This window comes from Denticeps clupeoides, unplaced genomic scaffold (genome assembly GCF_900700375.1).
Source record: "Denticeps clupeoides unplaced genomic scaffold, fDenClu1.1, whole genome shotgun sequence".
In the NCBI taxonomy this organism is placed as follows: domain Eukaryota; kingdom Metazoa; phylum Chordata; class Actinopteri; order Clupeiformes; family Denticipitidae; genus Denticeps; species Denticeps clupeoides.
Genome location: NW_021630083.1, coordinates 223167 through 238166, shown reverse-complemented (window position 1 = coordinate 238166; position 15000 = coordinate 223167). Strand labels below are relative to the sequence as shown.

Here is a 15000-nt window from a genome sequence, read left to right as displayed (position 1 = left end):
ATGAAGATGCCAAACCTGTGGCATCTGATGACACCCAAACTTGGACTGGAAATAACACCGAATTGATTCCATTCTCGCTCACTATCTGGAATAGTTCTTTCCAAGAACCCAGACCGAGCGAGAGCGAGATCGAGACTGACGGCGCAGACCTAGGCTGGCTGCAGACTGGTGAGTCTGTAGAGGACCTGTTTGATGACAGTGGCGAGGAGGATGAAGCCCATCTCTCAGAACTGGAGGCGTCCGGTTATGCTTTAGAGCATTCCCTATTGGTAGAGCCAGTATTAGGGAGTGAGAACACCTCGAAGGGCGAAACTGTGACGATCACACTGCCAAATTCCATGATCCATTGTCAAGTATGTGGGGAAGTACCCGGAGGCCCGATGAAGACGCAGGAACACTTTGTGAAATGTCACAGAGATGTACCTGTGGTCTTCAGTTGCGGTAAGTGCGGGAAGGGAGAGCAAAACCCAAGATCAATCCTGAGCCACCACGCGAAATGCAAAAGCGGGGCTCCTCAGACCTCTCCGGCTAGAGGCCATGAGTGCACATTGTGCGGACAATCTTTCGGAACCATCAGCAGTCTCTCTCAGCACAAACAACACGTACACCCCACAGAAAGGAATGAGGAAAGGAAAAAACACGCAAGTTGTGGGTGCGGACCCTCTTGCCTTCCTGATGACCGCTCCGACGATGATCTCAGTACCATCTGAGATAGCAGAATCCCTGAAAAGGGAAACCGCTAGGCTGTACGGACCAGCCCAAGAGGATGGAGAGGACGAGGTTACAACCGCCCTTAGGCATTGGGCTATTGGCAATGAGCCGATCGAAAAAAAACGTTGAGAAGGTAACTGCGGAGTTACTTTCAGAGACGGTCTCTAGCTGGTGATAAGAAGACACACTATTTAAGGGAGAAGCGTGACAAGGTTCGGACCCTACACCTCCTACGAGTGGATGAAGAGGAGAGCAAGAAGCAGGGCACTATTTGGTAGATACCAGTGCCAGTATTTTAAGAATAGGGCGCGGCTGGCGGCTCTTATCCTCGATGGCAATATAACATCAAAATGCCAAGTCCCCGCTTCCGAAGTACACGATGTGTACAAAAGAAGTGGGAGTCATCCACCCAATATGGGGGATTGGGGTCTTTTACACTTGGGGGCTGCGCTGACAATAGTGTGTTTGAGGGACTTATCACGGCGGAGGAAGTCGGGGAGAACCTGGCGGCCATGAACCGCACGTCGGCCACAGGCCCTGACAAAATGAACTGGAAGGATGTAAAGGATCTGTGCGATGGTTCGACTGTAGTGGATCTCTACAACGCATGGTGGGCCACCGGTAAGATCCCGGTGGCGGTCAAGCAATGTCGATCAATACTGCTGCCCAAGACAAGCTGACCAAGAACAGCTGATGGAAATTGGAAACTGGAGACCAATAACCATTGGGTCGATGCTCTTGAGACTCTTCTCCCGGATTCTGACCAAGCGATTGGCAAGGGCGTGCCCTTGAATCCGAGGCAGCGAGGGTTTATCCATCTCCTGGCTGCTCCGAGAACCTAATGGTTCTCAAATACATCATGGAGCAAGCCAAAAGGGACGGAAACATCTTGCGGTGGTATTTATTGACGTTGCGAAGGCCTTCGATTCGGTATCGCACAACCACATTGTGGATGTGCTGAGGCGACGGGGGCTAGACAGCCATGTAATAGGAGTTATCCAGAACTCCTACGAGGATTGCCACACCTCAATTGAGGTGGGAGGTACCAAAACCCCAGAAATATCCATCCGAACTGGGTTAAGCAAGGCGACCCGATGAGTCCATTGCTTTTTAACCTTGCAATAGATCCCTTGTTGGCGACACAAGAAACCCACGGCGTTGGGTTTCAAACAGAAGGCGGGAAGATTGAGGCCCTCGCATTCGCGGACGATCTAGTCCTATTGAGCAACGGCTGGGAAAGCATGAATTCCAATCTGTCAATCCTGGAGAAATTTTGTAAATTGACTGGCTTGACGGTGCAAGCCAAGAAGTGTCACGGCTTTCTATTAACACCCACACACTATTCCTATACGGTGAACAGCTGCCAACCGTGGACAATCCAGAGGGCAGATTTGCACATGATTGGTCCGGAGGAATCTGAGAAATACCTGGGAGTACGGTTAAGGCCTTGAACAGGTATTTCAAAGCCAGACACAGAAAGTCAATTACAACAATGGATCCAGCGAATTGACGAGGCACCACTGAAGCCCTCTCAGAAAGTGGTGATCCTCAACGAATATGCACTGGGCGTTCTTGGGCTGGTATGGCCGTAAGCAATCTCTGCTTGAAAATCTTGGACTTTAAACAACCTAGGCTTCAAAAAACATATCACAGAGTGAAAATACCTCTAAAACTTTTTTTAGAAAAAAACTAAACAAAGCGATGCAAAAAAACTTCATTTTAAAAAATTTTTCAACAGTTAGAGCTTACAGCACCTGGTATTCCCAAGAGGTCTCCTATCCAAGTACTAACCAGGCCCAAGCCTTCTTAGCTTCCGAGATCAGACGAGACCGAGCGTTCTTGGGCTGGTATGGCCGTAAGCAATCTCTGCTTGAAAATCTTGGACTTTAAACAACCTAGGCTTGAAAACATATCACAGAGTGAAAATACCTCCTAACTTACTTTAGAAAAAAACTAACAAAGCGATGCAAAAAATCTTCATTTTAAAAAGTTTTTCAACAGTTAAAGTTTACAGCACCTGGTATTCCCAGGAGGTCTCCCATCCAAGTACTAACCAGGCCCAAGCCTTTTTAGCTTCCGAGATCAGACGAGACCGGGCATTCTTGGGCTGGTATGGCCGTAAGCAATCTTTGCTTGAAAATGTTGGACTTTAAACAACCTAGGCTTGAAAACATTTCCAAGAGTGAAAATGACATTTAACTTATTTTAGAAAAAAACTAAAAAAGCGATGCAAAAAAACTTAGTTTTAAAAAGTTTTTCAACAGTTAAAGCTTACAGCACCTGGTATTCCCAGGATGTCTCCCATCCAAGTATTAACAATGCCCAAGCCTTCTTAGCTTTTGAGATCAGACGAGACCGGGCATTCTTGGGTTGGTATGGCCGTAAGCAATCTCTGCTTGAAAATCTTGGACTTTAAACAACCTAGGCTTGAAAACGTATCACAGAGTGAAAATACCTCTTAACTTACTTTACAAAAAAACTAACAAAGCGATGCAAAAAAACTTCAATTTAAAAAGTTTTTCAACAGTTAAAGCTTACAGCACCTGGTATTCCCAGGAGGTCTCCCATCCAAGTACTAACCAGGCCCAAGCCTTCTTAGCTTCCGAAATCAGACGAGACCGGGCGTTCTTGGGCCGGTATGGCCGTAAGCAATCTCTGCTTGAAAATCTTGGACTTTAAACAACCTAGGCTTGAAAACATATCCAAGAGTGAAAATGACAATTAACTTATTTTAGAAAAAAACTAACAAAGCGATGCAAAAAATCTTGATTTTAAAAAAGTTTTTCAACAGTTAAAGCTTACAGCACCTGGTATTCCCAGGAGTTCTCCCATCCAAGTACTAACCAGGCCCAAGCCTTCTTAGCTTCCGAGATCAGACGAGACCGGGCGTTCTTTGGCTGGTATGGCCGTAAGCAATCTCTGTTTGAAAATCTTGGACTTTAAAAAACCTAGGCTTGAAAACATATCCAAGAGTGAAAATGAAAATTAACTTATTTTAGAAAAAAAACCAACAAAGCGATGCAAAAAAACTTCATTTTAAAAGTTTTTCAACAGTTAAAGCACCTGGTATTCCCAGGAGGTCTCCCATCCAAATACTAACCAGGCCCAAGCCTTCTTAGCTTCCAAGATCAGACGAGACCGGGCGTTCTTGGGCTGGTATGGCCGTAAGCAATCTCTGCTTGAAAATCTTGAACTTTAAACAACCTAGGCTTGAAAACATATCCAAGAGTGAAAATGACAATTAACTTATTTTAGAAAAAACTAACAAAGCGATGCAAAAAAACTTCATTTTAAAAAGTTTTTCAACAGTTAAAGCTTACAGCACCTGGTATTCCCAGGAGGTCTCCCATCCAAGTACTAACCAGGCCCAGCCTTCTTAGCTTCCGAGATCAGACGAGACCGGGTGTTCGTGGGCTGGTATGGCCGTAAGCAATCTCTGCTTGAAAATCTTTGACTTTAAACAACCTATGATTGAAAACATATCGCAGAGTGAAAATACCTCTTAACTTACTTTACAAAAAAACTAACAAAGCGATGCAAAAAAACTTCATTTTAAAAAGTTTTTCAACAGTTAAAGCTTACAGCACCTAGTATTCGCTGGAGGTCTCCCATCAAAGTACTAACCAGGCCCAAGCCTTCTTAGCTTCCGAGATCAGACGAGACCGGGCGTTCTTGGGCTGGTATGGCCGTAAGCAATCTCTGCTTGAAAATCTTGGACTTAAACAACCTAGGCTTGAAAACATATCCAAGAGTGAAAATGACAATTAACTCATTTAGAAAAAAACCAACAAAAGCGATGCAAAAAAACTTCATTTTAAAAAGGTTTTCAACAGTTAAAGCTTACAGCACCTGGTATTCCCAGGAGGTCTCCCATCCAAGTACTAACCAGGCCGAAGCCTTCTTAGCTTCCGAGATCAGACGAGACCGGGCGTTCTTTGGCTGGTATGGCCGTAAGCAATCTCTGTTTGAAAATCTTGGACTTTAAAAAACCTAGGCTTGAAAACATATCCAAGAGTGAAAATGACAATTAATTTATTTTAGAAAAAAAAACAACAAAGCGATGCAAAAAAAACTTCATTTTAAAAAGTTTTTCAACAGTTAAAGCACCTGGTATTCCCAGGAGGTCTCCCATCCAAATACTAACCAGGCCCAGCCTTCTTAGCTTCCAAGATCAGACGAGAACGGGCGTTCTTGGGCTGGTATGGCCGTAAGCAATCTTTGCTTGAAAATCTTGAACCTTAAACAAACCTAGGCTTGAAAACATATCCAAGAGTGAAAATGACAATTAACTTATTTTAGAAAAAAACTAACAAAGCGATGCAAAAAAACTTCATTTTAAAAAAGTTTTTCAACAGTTAAAACTTACAGCACCTGGTATTCCCAAGAGGTCTCCCATCCAAGTACTAACCAGGCCCAAGCCTTCTTAGCTTCCGAGATCAGACGAGACCGGGCGTTCTTGGGCTGGTATGGCCGTAAGCAATCTCTCCTAGAAAATCTTGGACTTTAAACAACCTAGGCTTGAAAACATATCACAGAGTGAAAATACCTCTTAACTTACTTTACAAAAAAACTAACAAAGCGATGCAAAAAAACTTCATTTAAAAAAGTTTTTTTAAACAGTTAAAGCTTACAGCACCTAGTATTCCCTGGAGGTCTCCCATCCAAGTACTAACCAGGCCCAAGCCTTCTTAGCTTCCGAGATCAGACGAGACCGGGCGTTCTTGGGCTGGTATGGCCGTAAGAAATCTCTGCTTGAAATCTTGGACTTTAAATAAACCTAGGCGGGAAAACATATCCAAGAGTGAAAATGACAATTAACTTATTTTAGAAAAAAACTAACAAAGCGATGCAAAAAAAACTTCATTTTAAAAAGTTTTTCAACAGTTAAAGCTTACAGCACCTAGTATTCGCTGGAGGTCTCCCATCAAAGTACTAACCAGGCCCAAGCCTTCTTAGCTTCCGAGATCAGACGAGACCGGGCGTTCTTGGGCTGGTATGGCCGTAAGCAATCTCTGCTTGAAAATCTTGGACTTTAAACAACCTAGGCTTGAAAACATATCCAAGAGTGAAAATGACAATTAACTTATTTTAGAAAAAAACCAACAAAGCGATGCAAACAAACTTCATTTTAAAAAGGTTTTCAACAGTTAAAGCTTACAGCACCTGGTATTCACAGGAGGTCTCCCATCCAAGTACTAACCAGGCCCAAGCCTTCTTAGCTTCCGAGATCAGACGAGACCGGGCGTTCTTGGGCTGGTATGGCCGTAAGCAATCTTTGCTTGAAAATCTTGAACTTTAAACAACCTAGGCTTGAAAACATATCCAAGAGTGAAAATGACAATTAACTTATTTTAGAAAAAAACTAACAAAGCGATTAAAAAAAACTTCATTTTAAAAAGTTTTTCAACAGTTAAAGCTTACAGCACCTGGTATTCCCAGGAGGTCTCCAATCCAAGTACTAACCAGGCCCAAGCCTTCTTAGCTTCCGAGATCAGACGAGACCGGGCGTTCTTGGGCTGGTATGGCCGTAAGCAATCTCTGCTTGAAAATCTTGGACTTTAAACAACCTAGGCTTGAAAACATATCCAAGAGTGAAAATGACAATTAACTTATTTTAGAAAAAAACTAAGAAAGCATTGCAAAAAAAACTTCAATTTAAAAAAGTTTTTCAAAAGTTGAAGCTTACAGCTTCTGGTATTCGCAGGAGGTCTACCATCCAAGTACTAACCAGGCCCAAGCCTTCTTAGCTTCCGAGATCAGACGAGACCGGGCGTTCTTGGGCTGGTATGGCCGTAAGCAATCTCTGTTTGAAAATCTTGGACTTTAAACAACCTAGGCTTGAAAACATATCCAAGAGTGAAAATGACAATTAACTCATTTTAGAAAAAAACTAACAAAGCGATGCAAAAAAAACTTCATTTTAAAAAGTTTTTTAACAGTTAAAGCTTACAGCACCTGGTATTCCCAGGAGGTCTCCCATCCAAGTACTACCAGGCCCAAGCCTTCTTAGCTTCCGAGATCAGACGAGACCGGGCGTTCTTGGGCTGGTATGGCCGTAAGCAATCTCTGCTTGAAAATCTTGGACTTTAAACAACCTAGGCTTGAAAACATATCCAAGAGTGAAAATGACAATTAACTTATTTTAGAAAAAAACCAACAAAGCGATGCAAAAAAACTTCATTTTTAAAAGGTTTTCAACAGTTAAAGCTTACAGCACCTGTATTCCCAGGAGGTCTCCCATCCAAGTACTAACCAGGCCCAAGCCTTCTTAGCTTCCGAGATCAGACGAGACCGGGCGTTCTTGGGCTGTATGGCCGTAAGCAGTCTTTGCTTGAAAATCTTGAACTTTAAACAACCTAAGCTTGAAAACATATCCAAGAGTGAAATTGACAATTAACTTATTTTAGAAAAAAACTAACAAAGCGTTGCAAAAAAACTTCAATTTAAAAAAGTTTTTCAAAAGTTGAAGCTTACAGCTTCTGGTATTCGCAGGAGGTCTACCATCCAAGTACTAACCAGGCCCAAGCCTTCTTAGCTTCCGAGATCAGACGAGACCGGGCGTTCTTGGGCTGGTATGGCCGTAAGCAATCTCTGTTTGAAAATCTTGGACTTTAAACAACCTAGGCTTGAAAACATATCCAAAAGTGAAAATGACAATTAACTTATTTTAGAAAAAAACTAACAAAGCGATGCAAAAAAACTTCATTTTAAAAAGTTTTTTAACAGTTAAAGCTTACAGCACCTGGTATTCCCAGGAGGTCTCCCATCTAAGTACTAACCAGGCCCAAGCCTCCTTAGCTTCCGAGATCAGACAAGACCGGGCGTTCTTGGGCTGGTATGGCCGTAAGCAATCTCTGCTTGAAAATCTTGGACTTTAAACAACCTAGGCTTGAAAACATATCACAGAGTGAAAATACCTCTTAACTTACTTTACAAAAAACTAACAAAGCGATGCAAAAAAACTTCATTAAAAAAAGTCTTTCAACAGTTAAAGCTTACAGCACCTAGTATTACCTGGAGGTCTCCCATCCAAGAACTAACCAGGCCCAAGCCTTCTTAGCTTCCGAGATCAGACCAGACCGGGCGTTCTTGGGCTGGTATGGCCGTAAGAAATCTCTGCTTGAAAATCTTGGACTTTAAACAACCTATGATTGAAAACATATCGCAGAGTGAAAATACCTCTTAACTTAGTTTACAAAAAAACTAACAAAGCGATGCAAAAAAACTTCATTTTAAAAAGTCCCAAGGCCCAAGCCTTTTTAGCTTCCGAGGTCAGACGAGACTGGGCGTTCTTCGGCTGGTATGGCCGTAAGCAATCTCTGTTTGAAAATCTTGGACTTTAAACAACCTAGGCTTGAAAACATATCCAAGAGTGAAAATGACAATTAACTTATTTTAGAAAAAACCAACAAAGCGATGCAAAAAAACTTCATTTTAAAAAGTTTTTCAACAGTTAAAGCTTACAGCACCTGGTATTCCCAGGAGGTCTCCCATCCAAGTACTAACCAGGCCCAAGCCTTCTTAGCTTCCGAGATCAGACGAGACCAGGCGTTCTTGGGCTGGTATGGCTGTAAGCAATCTTTGCTTAAAAATCTTGAACTTTAAACAACCTAGGCTTGAAAACATATCCAAGAGTGAAAATGACAATTAATTTATTTTAGAAAAAAACCAACAAAGCGATGCAAAAAAACTTCATTTTAAAAAGTTTTTCAACAGTTAAAGCTTACAGCACCTGGAATTCCCAGGAGGTCTCCCATCCAAGTACTAACCAGGCCCAAGCCTTCTTAGCTTCCGAGGTCAGACGAGACCGGGCGTTCTTCGGCTGGTATGGCCGTAAGCAATCTCTGTTTAAAAATCTTGGACTTTAAACAACCTAGGCTTGAAAACATATCCAAGAGTGAAAATGACAATTAATTTATTTTAGAAAAAAACCAACAAAGCGATGCAAAAAAACTTCATTTAAAAAAGTTTTTCAACAGTTAAAGCTTACAGCACCTAGTATTCGCTGGAGGTCTCCCATCAAAGTACTAACCAGGCCCAAGCCTTCTTAGCTTCCGAGATCAGACGAGACCGGGCGTTCTTCGGCTGGTATGGCCGTAAGCAATCTCTGCTTGAAAATCTTGGACTTTAAACAACCTAGGCTTGAAAACATATCCAAGAGTGAAAATGACAATTAACTTATTTTAGAAAAAACTAACAAAGCGATGCAAAAAAACTTCATTTAAAAAAGTTTTTCAACAGTTAAAGCTTACAGCACCTAGTATTCCCTGGAGGTCTCCCATCTAAGTACTAACCAGGCCCAAGCCTTCTTAGCTTCCGAGATAAGACGAGACCGGGCTTTCTTGGGCTGGTATGGCCGTAAGAAATCTCTGCTTGAAAATCTTGGACTTTAAATAAACCTAGGCGGGAAAACATATCCAAGAGTGAAAATGACAATTAACTTATTTTAGAAAAAAACTAACAAAGCGATGCAAAAAAACTTGATTTTAAAAAAGTTTTTCAACAGTTAAAGCTTACAGCACCTGGTATTCCCAGGAGGTATCCCATCCAAGTACTAACCAGGCCCAAGCCTTCTTAGCTTCCGAGATCAGACGAGACCGGGCGTTCTTGGGCTGGTATGGACGTAAGCAATCTCTACTTGAAAATCTTGGACTTTAAACAACCTAGGCTTGAAAACATATCACAGAGTGAAAATACCTCTTAACTTACTTTACAAAAAAACTAACAAAGCGATGCAAAAAAACTTCTTTTTAAAAAGTTTTCAACAGTTAAAGCTTACAGCACATGGTATTCCCAGGAGGTCTCCCATCCAAGTACTAACCAGGCTCAAGCCTTCTTAGCTTCCGAGATCAGACAAGACCAGGCGTTCTTGGGCTGGTATGGCCGTAAGCAATCTCTGCTTGAAAATCTTGGACTTTAAACAACCTATGATTGAAAACATATCGCAGAGTGAAAATACCTCTTAACTTACTTTACAAAAAAACTAACAAAGCGATGCAAAAAAACTTCATTTTAAAAAGTTTTTCAACAGTTAAAGCTTACAGCACCTAGTATTCCCAGGAGGTCTCCCATCCAAGTACTAACCAGGCCCAAGCCTTCTTAGCTTCCGAGGTCAGACGAGACCGGGCGTTCTTCGGCTGGTATGGCCGTAAGCAATCTCTGTTTGAAAATCTTGGACTTTAAACAACCTAGGCTTGAAAACATATCCAAGAGTGAAAATGACAATTAATTTATTTAGAAAAAAACCAACAAAGCGATGCATTAAAACTTCATTTTAAAAAGTTTTTCAACAGTTAAAGCTTACAGCACCTGGTATTACCAGGAGGTCTCTCATCCAAGTACTAACCAGGCCCAAGCCTTCTTAGCTTCCGAGATCAGACGAGACCGGGCGATCTTGGGCTGGTATGGCCGTAAGCAATCTCTGCTTGAAAATCTTTGACTTTAAACAACCTATGCTTGAAAACATATCGCAGAGTGAAAATACCTCTTAACTTACTTTACAAAAAAACTAACAAAGCGATGCAAAAGAACTTCTTTTAAGAAAGTTTTTCAACAGTTAAAGCTTACAGCACCTAGTATTCGCTGGAGGTCTCCCATCAAAGTACTAACAAGGCCCAAGCCTTCTTAGCTTCCGAGATCAGACGAGACCGGGCGTTCTTGGGCTGGTATGGCCGTAAGCAATCTCTGATTGAAAATCTTGGACTTTAAACAACCTAGGCTTGAAAACATATCCAAGAGTGAAAATGACAATTAACTTATTTTAGAAAAAAAACAACAAAGCGATGCAAAAAAACTTCATTTTAAAAAGTTTTTCAACAGTTAAAGCTTACAGCACCTGGTATTCCCAGGAGGTCTCCCATCCAAGTACTAACCAGGCCCAAGCCTTCTTAGCTTCCGAGATCAGACGAGACCGGGCGTTCTTGGGCTGGTATGGCCGTAAGCAATCTTTGCTTGAAAATCTTGAACTTTAAACAACCTAGGCATGAAAACATATCCAAGAGTGAAAATGACAATTAACTTATTTTAGAAAAAAACTAACAATGCGATTAAAAAAAACTTCATTTTAAAAAGTTTTTCAACAGTTAAAGCTTACAGCACCTGGTATTCCCAGGAGGTCTCCAATCCAAGTACTAACCAGGCCCAAGCCTTCTTAGCTTCCGAGATCAGACGAGACCGGGCGTTCTTGGGCTGATATGGCCGTAAGCAATCTCTGTTTGAAAATCTTGGACTTTAAACAACCTAGGCTTGAAAACATATCCAAGAGTGAAAATGACAATTAACTTATTTTAGAAAAAAACTAACAAAGCGATGCAAAAAAACTTCATTTTAAAAAGTTTTTCAACAGTTAAAGCTTACAGCACCTGGTATTCCCAGGAGGTCTCCAATCCAAGTACTAACCAGGCCCAAGCCTTCTTAGCTTCCGAGATCAGACGAGACCGGGCGTTCTTGGGCTGGTATGGCCGTAAGCAATCTCTGTTTGAAAATCTTGGACTTTAAACAACCTAGGCTTGAAAACATATCCAAGAGTGAAAATGACAATTAACTTATTTTAGAAAAAAACTAACAAAGCGATGCAAAAAAAACTCATTTTAAAAGTTTTTAAACAGTTAAAGCTTACAGCACCTGGTATTCCCAGGAGGTCTCCCATCTAAGTACTAACCAGGCCCAAGCCTCCTTAGCTTCCGAGATCAGACGAGACCGGGCGTTCTTGGGCTGGTATGGCCGTAAGCAATCTCTGTTTGAAAATCTTGGACTTTAAACAACCTAGGCTTGAAAACATATCCAAGAGTGAAAATGACAATTAACTTATTTTAGAAAAAAACTAACAAAGCGATGCAAAAAAAACTTCATTTTAAAAAGTTTTTCAACAGTTAAAGCTTACAGCACCTGGTATTCCCAGGAGGTCTCCAATCCAAGTACTAACCAGGCCCAAGCCTTCTTAGCTTCCGAGATCAGACGAGACCGGGCGTTCTTGGGCTGGTATGGCCGTAAGCAATCTCTGCTTGAAAATCTTGGACTTTAAACAACCTAGGCTTGAAAACATATCACAGAGTGAAAATACCTCTTAACTTACTTTACAAAAAAACTAACAAAGCGATGCAAAAAAACTTCATTTAAAAAAGTCTTTCAACAGTTAAAGCTTAAAGCACCTAGTATTACCTGGAGGTCTCCCATCCAAGTGCTAACCAGGCCCAAGCCTTCTTAGCTTCCGAGATCAGACGAGACCGGGCGTTCTTGGGCTGGTATGGCCGTAAGAAATCTCTGCTTGAAAATCTTGGACTTTAAACAACCTAGGCGGGAAAACATATCCAAGAGTGAAAATGACAATTAACTTATTTTAGAAAAAAAAAAAAATAAGCGATGCAAAAAAACTTCATTTTAAAAAGTTTTTCAACAGTTAAAGCTTACAGCACCTGGTATTCCCAGGAGGTCTCCAATCCAAGTACTAACCAGGCCCAAGCCTTCTTAGCTTCCGAGATCATACGAGACCGGTGCGTTTTTGGGCTGGTATGGCCGTAAGCAATCTCTGCTTGAAAATCTTGGACTTTAAACAACCTAGGCTTGAAAACATATCACAGAGTGAAAATACCTCTTAACTTACTTTACAAAAAAACTATCAAAGCGATGCAAAAAAAAACTTCATTTAAAAAAGTTTTTCAACAGTTAAAGCTTACAGCACCTAGTATTCCCTGGAGGTCTCCCATCCAAGTACTAACCAGGCCCAAGCCTTCTTAGCTTCCGAGATCAGACGAGACCGGGCGTTGTTGGGCTGGTATGGCCGTAAGAAATCTCTGCTTGAAAATCTTGGACTTTAAACAACCTAGGCAGGAAAACAAATCCAAGAGTGAAAATGACAATTAACTTATTTTAGAAAAAAATAAATAAGCGATGTAAAACAACTTCATTTTAAAAAGTTTTTCAACAGTTAAAGCTTACAGCACCTGGTATTCCCAGGAGGTCTCCAATCCAAGTACTAACCAGGCCCAAGCCTTCTTAGCTTCCGACATCAGACGAGACCGGGCGTTCTTCGGCTGGTATGGCCGTAAGAAATCTCTGCTTGAAAATCTTGGACTTTAAAAAACCTAGGCGGGAAAACATATCCAACAGTGAAAATGATAATTAACTTATTTTAGAAAAAAAAAAATAAGCGATGCAAAACAACTTCATTTTAAAAAGTTTTTCAACAGTTAAAGCTTACAGCACCTGGTATTCCCAGGAGGTCTCCCATCCAAGTACTAACCAGGCCCAGCCTTCTTAGCTTCCGAGATCAGACGAGACCAGGCTTTCTTGGGCTGGTATGGCCGTAGGAAATCTCTGCTTGAAAATCTTGGACTTTAAATAAACCTAGGCGGGAAAACATATCCAAGAGTGAAAAATGACAATTAACTTATTTTAGAAAAAAAAAAAAATAAGCGATGCAAAAAAACTTCATTTTAAAAAGTTTTTCAACAGTTAAAGCTTACAGCTTCTGGTATTCCCAGGAGGTCTCCAATCCAAGTACTAACCAGGCCCAAGCCTTCTTAGCTTCCGAGATCATATGAGACCGGTGCGTTTTTGGGCTGGTATGGCCGTAAGCAATCTCTGCTTGAAAATCTTGGACTTTAAACAACCTAGGCTTGAAAACATTTCACAGAGTGAAAATACCTCTTAACTTACTTTACAAAAAAACTATCAAAGCGATGCAAAAAAAAACTTCATTTAAAAAAGTTTTTCAACAGTTAAAGCTTACAGCACCTAGTATTCCCTGGAGGTCTCCCATCCAAGTACTAACCAGGCCCAAGCTAGGCCCAAGCCTTCTTAGCTTCGAGATCAGACGAGACCGGGCGTTGTTGGGCTGGTATGGCCGTAAGAAATCTCTGCTTGAAAATCTTGGACTTTAAACAACCTAGGCAGGAAAACATATCCAAGAGTGAAAATGACAATTAACTTATTTTAGAAAAAAATAAATAAGCGATGTAAAACAACTTCATTTTAAAAAGTTTTTCAACAGTTAAAGCTTACAGCACCTGGTATTCCCAGGAGGTCTCCAATCCAAGTACTAACCAGGCCCAAGCCTTCTTAGCTTCCGACATCAGACGAGACCGGGTGTTCTTCGGCTGGTATGGCCGTAAGAAATCTCTGCTTGAAAATCTTGGACTTTAAAAAACCTAGGCGGGAAAACATATCCAACAGTGAAAATGATAATTAACTTATTTTAGAAAAAAAAAATAAGCGATGCAAAACAACTTCATTTTAAAAAGTTTTTCAACAGTTAAAGCTTACAGCACCTGGTATTCCCAGGAGGTCTCCCATCCAAGTACTAACCAGGCCCAAGCCTTCTTAGCTTCCGAGATCAGACGAGACCAGGCTTTCTTGGGCTGGTATGGCCGTAGGAAATCTCTGCTTGAAAATCTTGGACTTTAAATAAACCTAGGCGGGAAAACATATCCAAGAGTGAAAATGACAATTAACTTATTTTAGAAAAAAACTAACAAAGCGATGCAAAAAACTTGATTTTAAAAAAGTTTTCAACAGTTAAAGCTTACAGCACCTGGTATTCCCAGGAGGTATCCCATCCAAGTACTAACCAGGCCCAAGCCTTCTTAGCTTCCGAGATCAGACGAGACCGGGCGTTCTTGGGCTGGTATTGACGTAAGCAATCTCTACTTGAAAATCTTGGACTTTAAACAACCTAGGCTTGAAAACATATCACAGAGTGAAAATACCTCTTAACTTACTTTACAAAAAAACTAACAAAGCGATGCAAAAAAACTTCATTTAAAAAAGTCTTTCAACAGTTAAAGCTTAAAGCACCTAGTATTACCTGGAGGTCTCCCATCCAAGTACTAACCAGGCCCAAGCCTTCTTAGCTTCCGAGATCAGACGAGACCGGGCGTTCTTGGGCTGGTATGGCCGTAAGAATCTCTGCTTGAAAATCTTGGACTTAAACAAACCTAGGCTTGAAAACATATCACAAGAGTGAAAATACCTCTTAACTTAACTTTAAGATAAAAACTAACAAAAGCGATGCAAAAAAACGTAATTTGAAAAAGTTTTTCAACAGTTAAGCTTACAGCACCTGGTATTCCCAGTAGGTCTCCCTACCAAGACACACCAGGGGCCAAGCCTTCTTAGACGTTCCGAGATCAGACGAGACCAGGCGTTCTTGGGCTGGTATGGCCGTAAGCAATCTCTGCTTGATGAAAATCTTTGGACTTACGAAACCTAGGCTTGAAAACATATCACAGAGTGAAAATACCTCTAACTTACTTTACAAAAAAACTACAAAGCGATGCAAAAAAAACTTCA

The 15000-nt window shown here is 41.2% G+C and overlaps 28 non-coding genes and 17 pseudogenes across 28 annotated transcripts; all 45 read right to left on the bottom strand.

Moving 5' to 3' along the window:
* Positions 1-2453: 2453 nt before the first annotated feature.
* Positions 2454-2572, bottom strand: LOC114782532 (5S ribosomal RNA). The gene has a single exon (XR_003748067.1). It is a non-coding gene; the product is annotated as a 5S ribosomal RNA (ribosomal RNA).
* Positions 2573-2716: 144 nt separating this feature from the next.
* LOC114782530 (5S ribosomal RNA) lies at positions 2717-2835 on the bottom strand. Its single transcript, XR_003748065.1, has one exon. It is a non-coding gene; the product is annotated as a 5S ribosomal RNA (ribosomal RNA).
* A 407-nt stretch (positions 2836-3242) lies between these two features.
* On the bottom strand, positions 3243-3361 carry LOC114782517 (5S ribosomal RNA). The gene has a single exon (XR_003748053.1). It is a non-coding gene; the product is annotated as a 5S ribosomal RNA (ribosomal RNA).
* A 145-nt stretch (positions 3362-3506) lies between these two features.
* Positions 3507-3625, bottom strand: LOC114782526 (5S ribosomal RNA). Its single transcript, XR_003748062.1, has one exon. It is a non-coding gene; the product is annotated as a 5S ribosomal RNA (ribosomal RNA).
* A 137-nt stretch (positions 3626-3762) lies between these two features.
* Positions 3763-3881, bottom strand: LOC114782495 (uncharacterized; annotated as a pseudogene).
* A 143-nt stretch (positions 3882-4024) lies between these two features.
* Positions 4025-4142, bottom strand: LOC114782533 (5S ribosomal RNA). Its single transcript, XR_003748068.1, has one exon. It is a non-coding gene; the product is annotated as a 5S ribosomal RNA (ribosomal RNA).
* Positions 4143-4286: 144 nt separating this feature from the next.
* On the bottom strand, positions 4287-4405 carry LOC114782540 (5S ribosomal RNA). Its single transcript, XR_003748075.1, has one exon. It is a non-coding gene; the product is annotated as a 5S ribosomal RNA (ribosomal RNA).
* Positions 4406-4548: 143 nt separating this feature from the next.
* LOC114782528 (5S ribosomal RNA) lies at positions 4549-4667 on the bottom strand. The gene has a single exon (XR_003748064.1). It is a non-coding gene; the product is annotated as a 5S ribosomal RNA (ribosomal RNA).
* Positions 4668-4806: 139 nt separating this feature from the next.
* On the bottom strand, positions 4807-4924 carry LOC114782509 (uncharacterized; annotated as a pseudogene).
* A 146-nt stretch (positions 4925-5070) lies between these two features.
* LOC114782510 (5S ribosomal RNA) lies at positions 5071-5189 on the bottom strand. The gene has a single exon (XR_003748047.1). It is a non-coding gene; the product is annotated as a 5S ribosomal RNA (ribosomal RNA).
* Positions 5190-5335: 146 nt separating this feature from the next.
* Positions 5336-5454, bottom strand: LOC114782536 (5S ribosomal RNA). The gene has a single exon (XR_003748071.1). It is a non-coding gene; the product is annotated as a 5S ribosomal RNA (ribosomal RNA).
* Positions 5455-5599: 145 nt separating this feature from the next.
* On the bottom strand, positions 5600-5718 carry LOC114782539 (5S ribosomal RNA). Its single transcript, XR_003748074.1, has one exon. It is a non-coding gene; the product is annotated as a 5S ribosomal RNA (ribosomal RNA).
* A 144-nt stretch (positions 5719-5862) lies between these two features.
* Positions 5863-5981, bottom strand: LOC114782506 (5S ribosomal RNA). Its single transcript, XR_003748046.1, has one exon. It is a non-coding gene; the product is annotated as a 5S ribosomal RNA (ribosomal RNA).
* A 144-nt stretch (positions 5982-6125) lies between these two features.
* On the bottom strand, positions 6126-6244 carry LOC114782525 (5S ribosomal RNA). Its single transcript, XR_003748061.1, has one exon. It is a non-coding gene; the product is annotated as a 5S ribosomal RNA (ribosomal RNA).
* Positions 6245-6390: 146 nt separating this feature from the next.
* LOC114782556 (uncharacterized) lies at positions 6391-6509 on the bottom strand (annotated as a pseudogene).
* Positions 6510-6654: 145 nt separating this feature from the next.
* Positions 6655-6772, bottom strand: LOC114782518 (5S ribosomal RNA). The gene has a single exon (XR_003748054.1). It is a non-coding gene; the product is annotated as a 5S ribosomal RNA (ribosomal RNA).
* Positions 6773-6916: 144 nt separating this feature from the next.
* LOC114782557 (uncharacterized) lies at positions 6917-7033 on the bottom strand (annotated as a pseudogene).
* Positions 7034-7178: 145 nt separating this feature from the next.
* On the bottom strand, positions 7179-7297 carry LOC114782555 (uncharacterized; annotated as a pseudogene).
* A 144-nt stretch (positions 7298-7441) lies between these two features.
* Positions 7442-7560, bottom strand: LOC114782522 (5S ribosomal RNA). The gene has a single exon (XR_003748058.1). It is a non-coding gene; the product is annotated as a 5S ribosomal RNA (ribosomal RNA).
* Positions 7561-7703: 143 nt separating this feature from the next.
* On the bottom strand, positions 7704-7822 carry LOC114782502 (uncharacterized; annotated as a pseudogene).
* Positions 7823-8168: 346 nt separating this feature from the next.
* Positions 8169-8287, bottom strand: LOC114782511 (5S ribosomal RNA). The gene has a single exon (XR_003748048.1). It is a non-coding gene; the product is annotated as a 5S ribosomal RNA (ribosomal RNA).
* Positions 8288-8431: 144 nt separating this feature from the next.
* Positions 8432-8550, bottom strand: LOC114782494 (5S ribosomal RNA). Its single transcript, XR_003748045.1, has one exon. It is a non-coding gene; the product is annotated as a 5S ribosomal RNA (ribosomal RNA).
* Positions 8551-8694: 144 nt separating this feature from the next.
* Positions 8695-8813, bottom strand: LOC114782546 (5S ribosomal RNA). Its single transcript, XR_003748080.1, has one exon. It is a non-coding gene; the product is annotated as a 5S ribosomal RNA (ribosomal RNA).
* Positions 8814-8956: 143 nt separating this feature from the next.
* LOC114782499 (uncharacterized) lies at positions 8957-9075 on the bottom strand (annotated as a pseudogene).
* Positions 9076-9221: 146 nt separating this feature from the next.
* Positions 9222-9340, bottom strand: LOC114782527 (5S ribosomal RNA). Its single transcript, XR_003748063.1, has one exon. It is a non-coding gene; the product is annotated as a 5S ribosomal RNA (ribosomal RNA).
* A 143-nt stretch (positions 9341-9483) lies between these two features.
* LOC114782489 (uncharacterized) lies at positions 9484-9602 on the bottom strand (annotated as a pseudogene).
* Positions 9603-9746: 144 nt separating this feature from the next.
* On the bottom strand, positions 9747-9865 carry LOC114782520 (5S ribosomal RNA). The gene has a single exon (XR_003748056.1). It is a non-coding gene; the product is annotated as a 5S ribosomal RNA (ribosomal RNA).
* A 143-nt stretch (positions 9866-10008) lies between these two features.
* LOC114782550 (uncharacterized) lies at positions 10009-10127 on the bottom strand (annotated as a pseudogene).
* Positions 10128-10271: 144 nt separating this feature from the next.
* LOC114782547 (5S ribosomal RNA) lies at positions 10272-10390 on the bottom strand. The gene has a single exon (XR_003748081.1). It is a non-coding gene; the product is annotated as a 5S ribosomal RNA (ribosomal RNA).
* A 144-nt stretch (positions 10391-10534) lies between these two features.
* On the bottom strand, positions 10535-10653 carry LOC114782519 (5S ribosomal RNA). The gene has a single exon (XR_003748055.1). It is a non-coding gene; the product is annotated as a 5S ribosomal RNA (ribosomal RNA).
* A 144-nt stretch (positions 10654-10797) lies between these two features.
* Positions 10798-10916, bottom strand: LOC114782543 (5S ribosomal RNA). Its single transcript, XR_003748078.1, has one exon. It is a non-coding gene; the product is annotated as a 5S ribosomal RNA (ribosomal RNA).
* Positions 10917-11060: 144 nt separating this feature from the next.
* Positions 11061-11179, bottom strand: LOC114782524 (5S ribosomal RNA). Its single transcript, XR_003748060.1, has one exon. It is a non-coding gene; the product is annotated as a 5S ribosomal RNA (ribosomal RNA).
* Positions 11180-11322: 143 nt separating this feature from the next.
* On the bottom strand, positions 11323-11441 carry LOC114782531 (5S ribosomal RNA). The gene has a single exon (XR_003748066.1). It is a non-coding gene; the product is annotated as a 5S ribosomal RNA (ribosomal RNA).
* Positions 11442-11586: 145 nt separating this feature from the next.
* LOC114782523 (5S ribosomal RNA) lies at positions 11587-11705 on the bottom strand. Its single transcript, XR_003748059.1, has one exon. It is a non-coding gene; the product is annotated as a 5S ribosomal RNA (ribosomal RNA).
* A 144-nt stretch (positions 11706-11849) lies between these two features.
* Positions 11850-11968, bottom strand: LOC114782504 (uncharacterized; annotated as a pseudogene).
* Positions 11969-12113: 145 nt separating this feature from the next.
* LOC114782548 (5S ribosomal RNA) lies at positions 12114-12233 on the bottom strand. The gene has a single exon (XR_003748082.1). It is a non-coding gene; the product is annotated as a 5S ribosomal RNA (ribosomal RNA).
* Positions 12234-12379: 146 nt separating this feature from the next.
* LOC114782534 (5S ribosomal RNA) lies at positions 12380-12498 on the bottom strand. The gene has a single exon (XR_003748069.1). It is a non-coding gene; the product is annotated as a 5S ribosomal RNA (ribosomal RNA).
* A 143-nt stretch (positions 12499-12641) lies between these two features.
* On the bottom strand, positions 12642-12760 carry LOC114782559 (uncharacterized; annotated as a pseudogene).
* A 143-nt stretch (positions 12761-12903) lies between these two features.
* On the bottom strand, positions 12904-13021 carry LOC114782498 (uncharacterized; annotated as a pseudogene).
* Positions 13022-13168: 147 nt separating this feature from the next.
* Positions 13169-13288, bottom strand: LOC114782492 (uncharacterized; annotated as a pseudogene).
* Positions 13289-13434: 146 nt separating this feature from the next.
* On the bottom strand, positions 13435-13563 carry LOC114782508 (uncharacterized; annotated as a pseudogene).
* A 143-nt stretch (positions 13564-13706) lies between these two features.
* On the bottom strand, positions 13707-13825 carry LOC114782552 (uncharacterized; annotated as a pseudogene).
* Positions 13826-13967: 142 nt separating this feature from the next.
* On the bottom strand, positions 13968-14086 carry LOC114782551 (uncharacterized; annotated as a pseudogene).
* Positions 14087-14230: 144 nt separating this feature from the next.
* LOC114782541 (5S ribosomal RNA) lies at positions 14231-14349 on the bottom strand. Its single transcript, XR_003748076.1, has one exon. It is a non-coding gene; the product is annotated as a 5S ribosomal RNA (ribosomal RNA).
* A 144-nt stretch (positions 14350-14493) lies between these two features.
* LOC114782493 (uncharacterized) lies at positions 14494-14612 on the bottom strand (annotated as a pseudogene).
* Between the last annotated feature and the right edge of the window lie 388 nt (positions 14613-15000).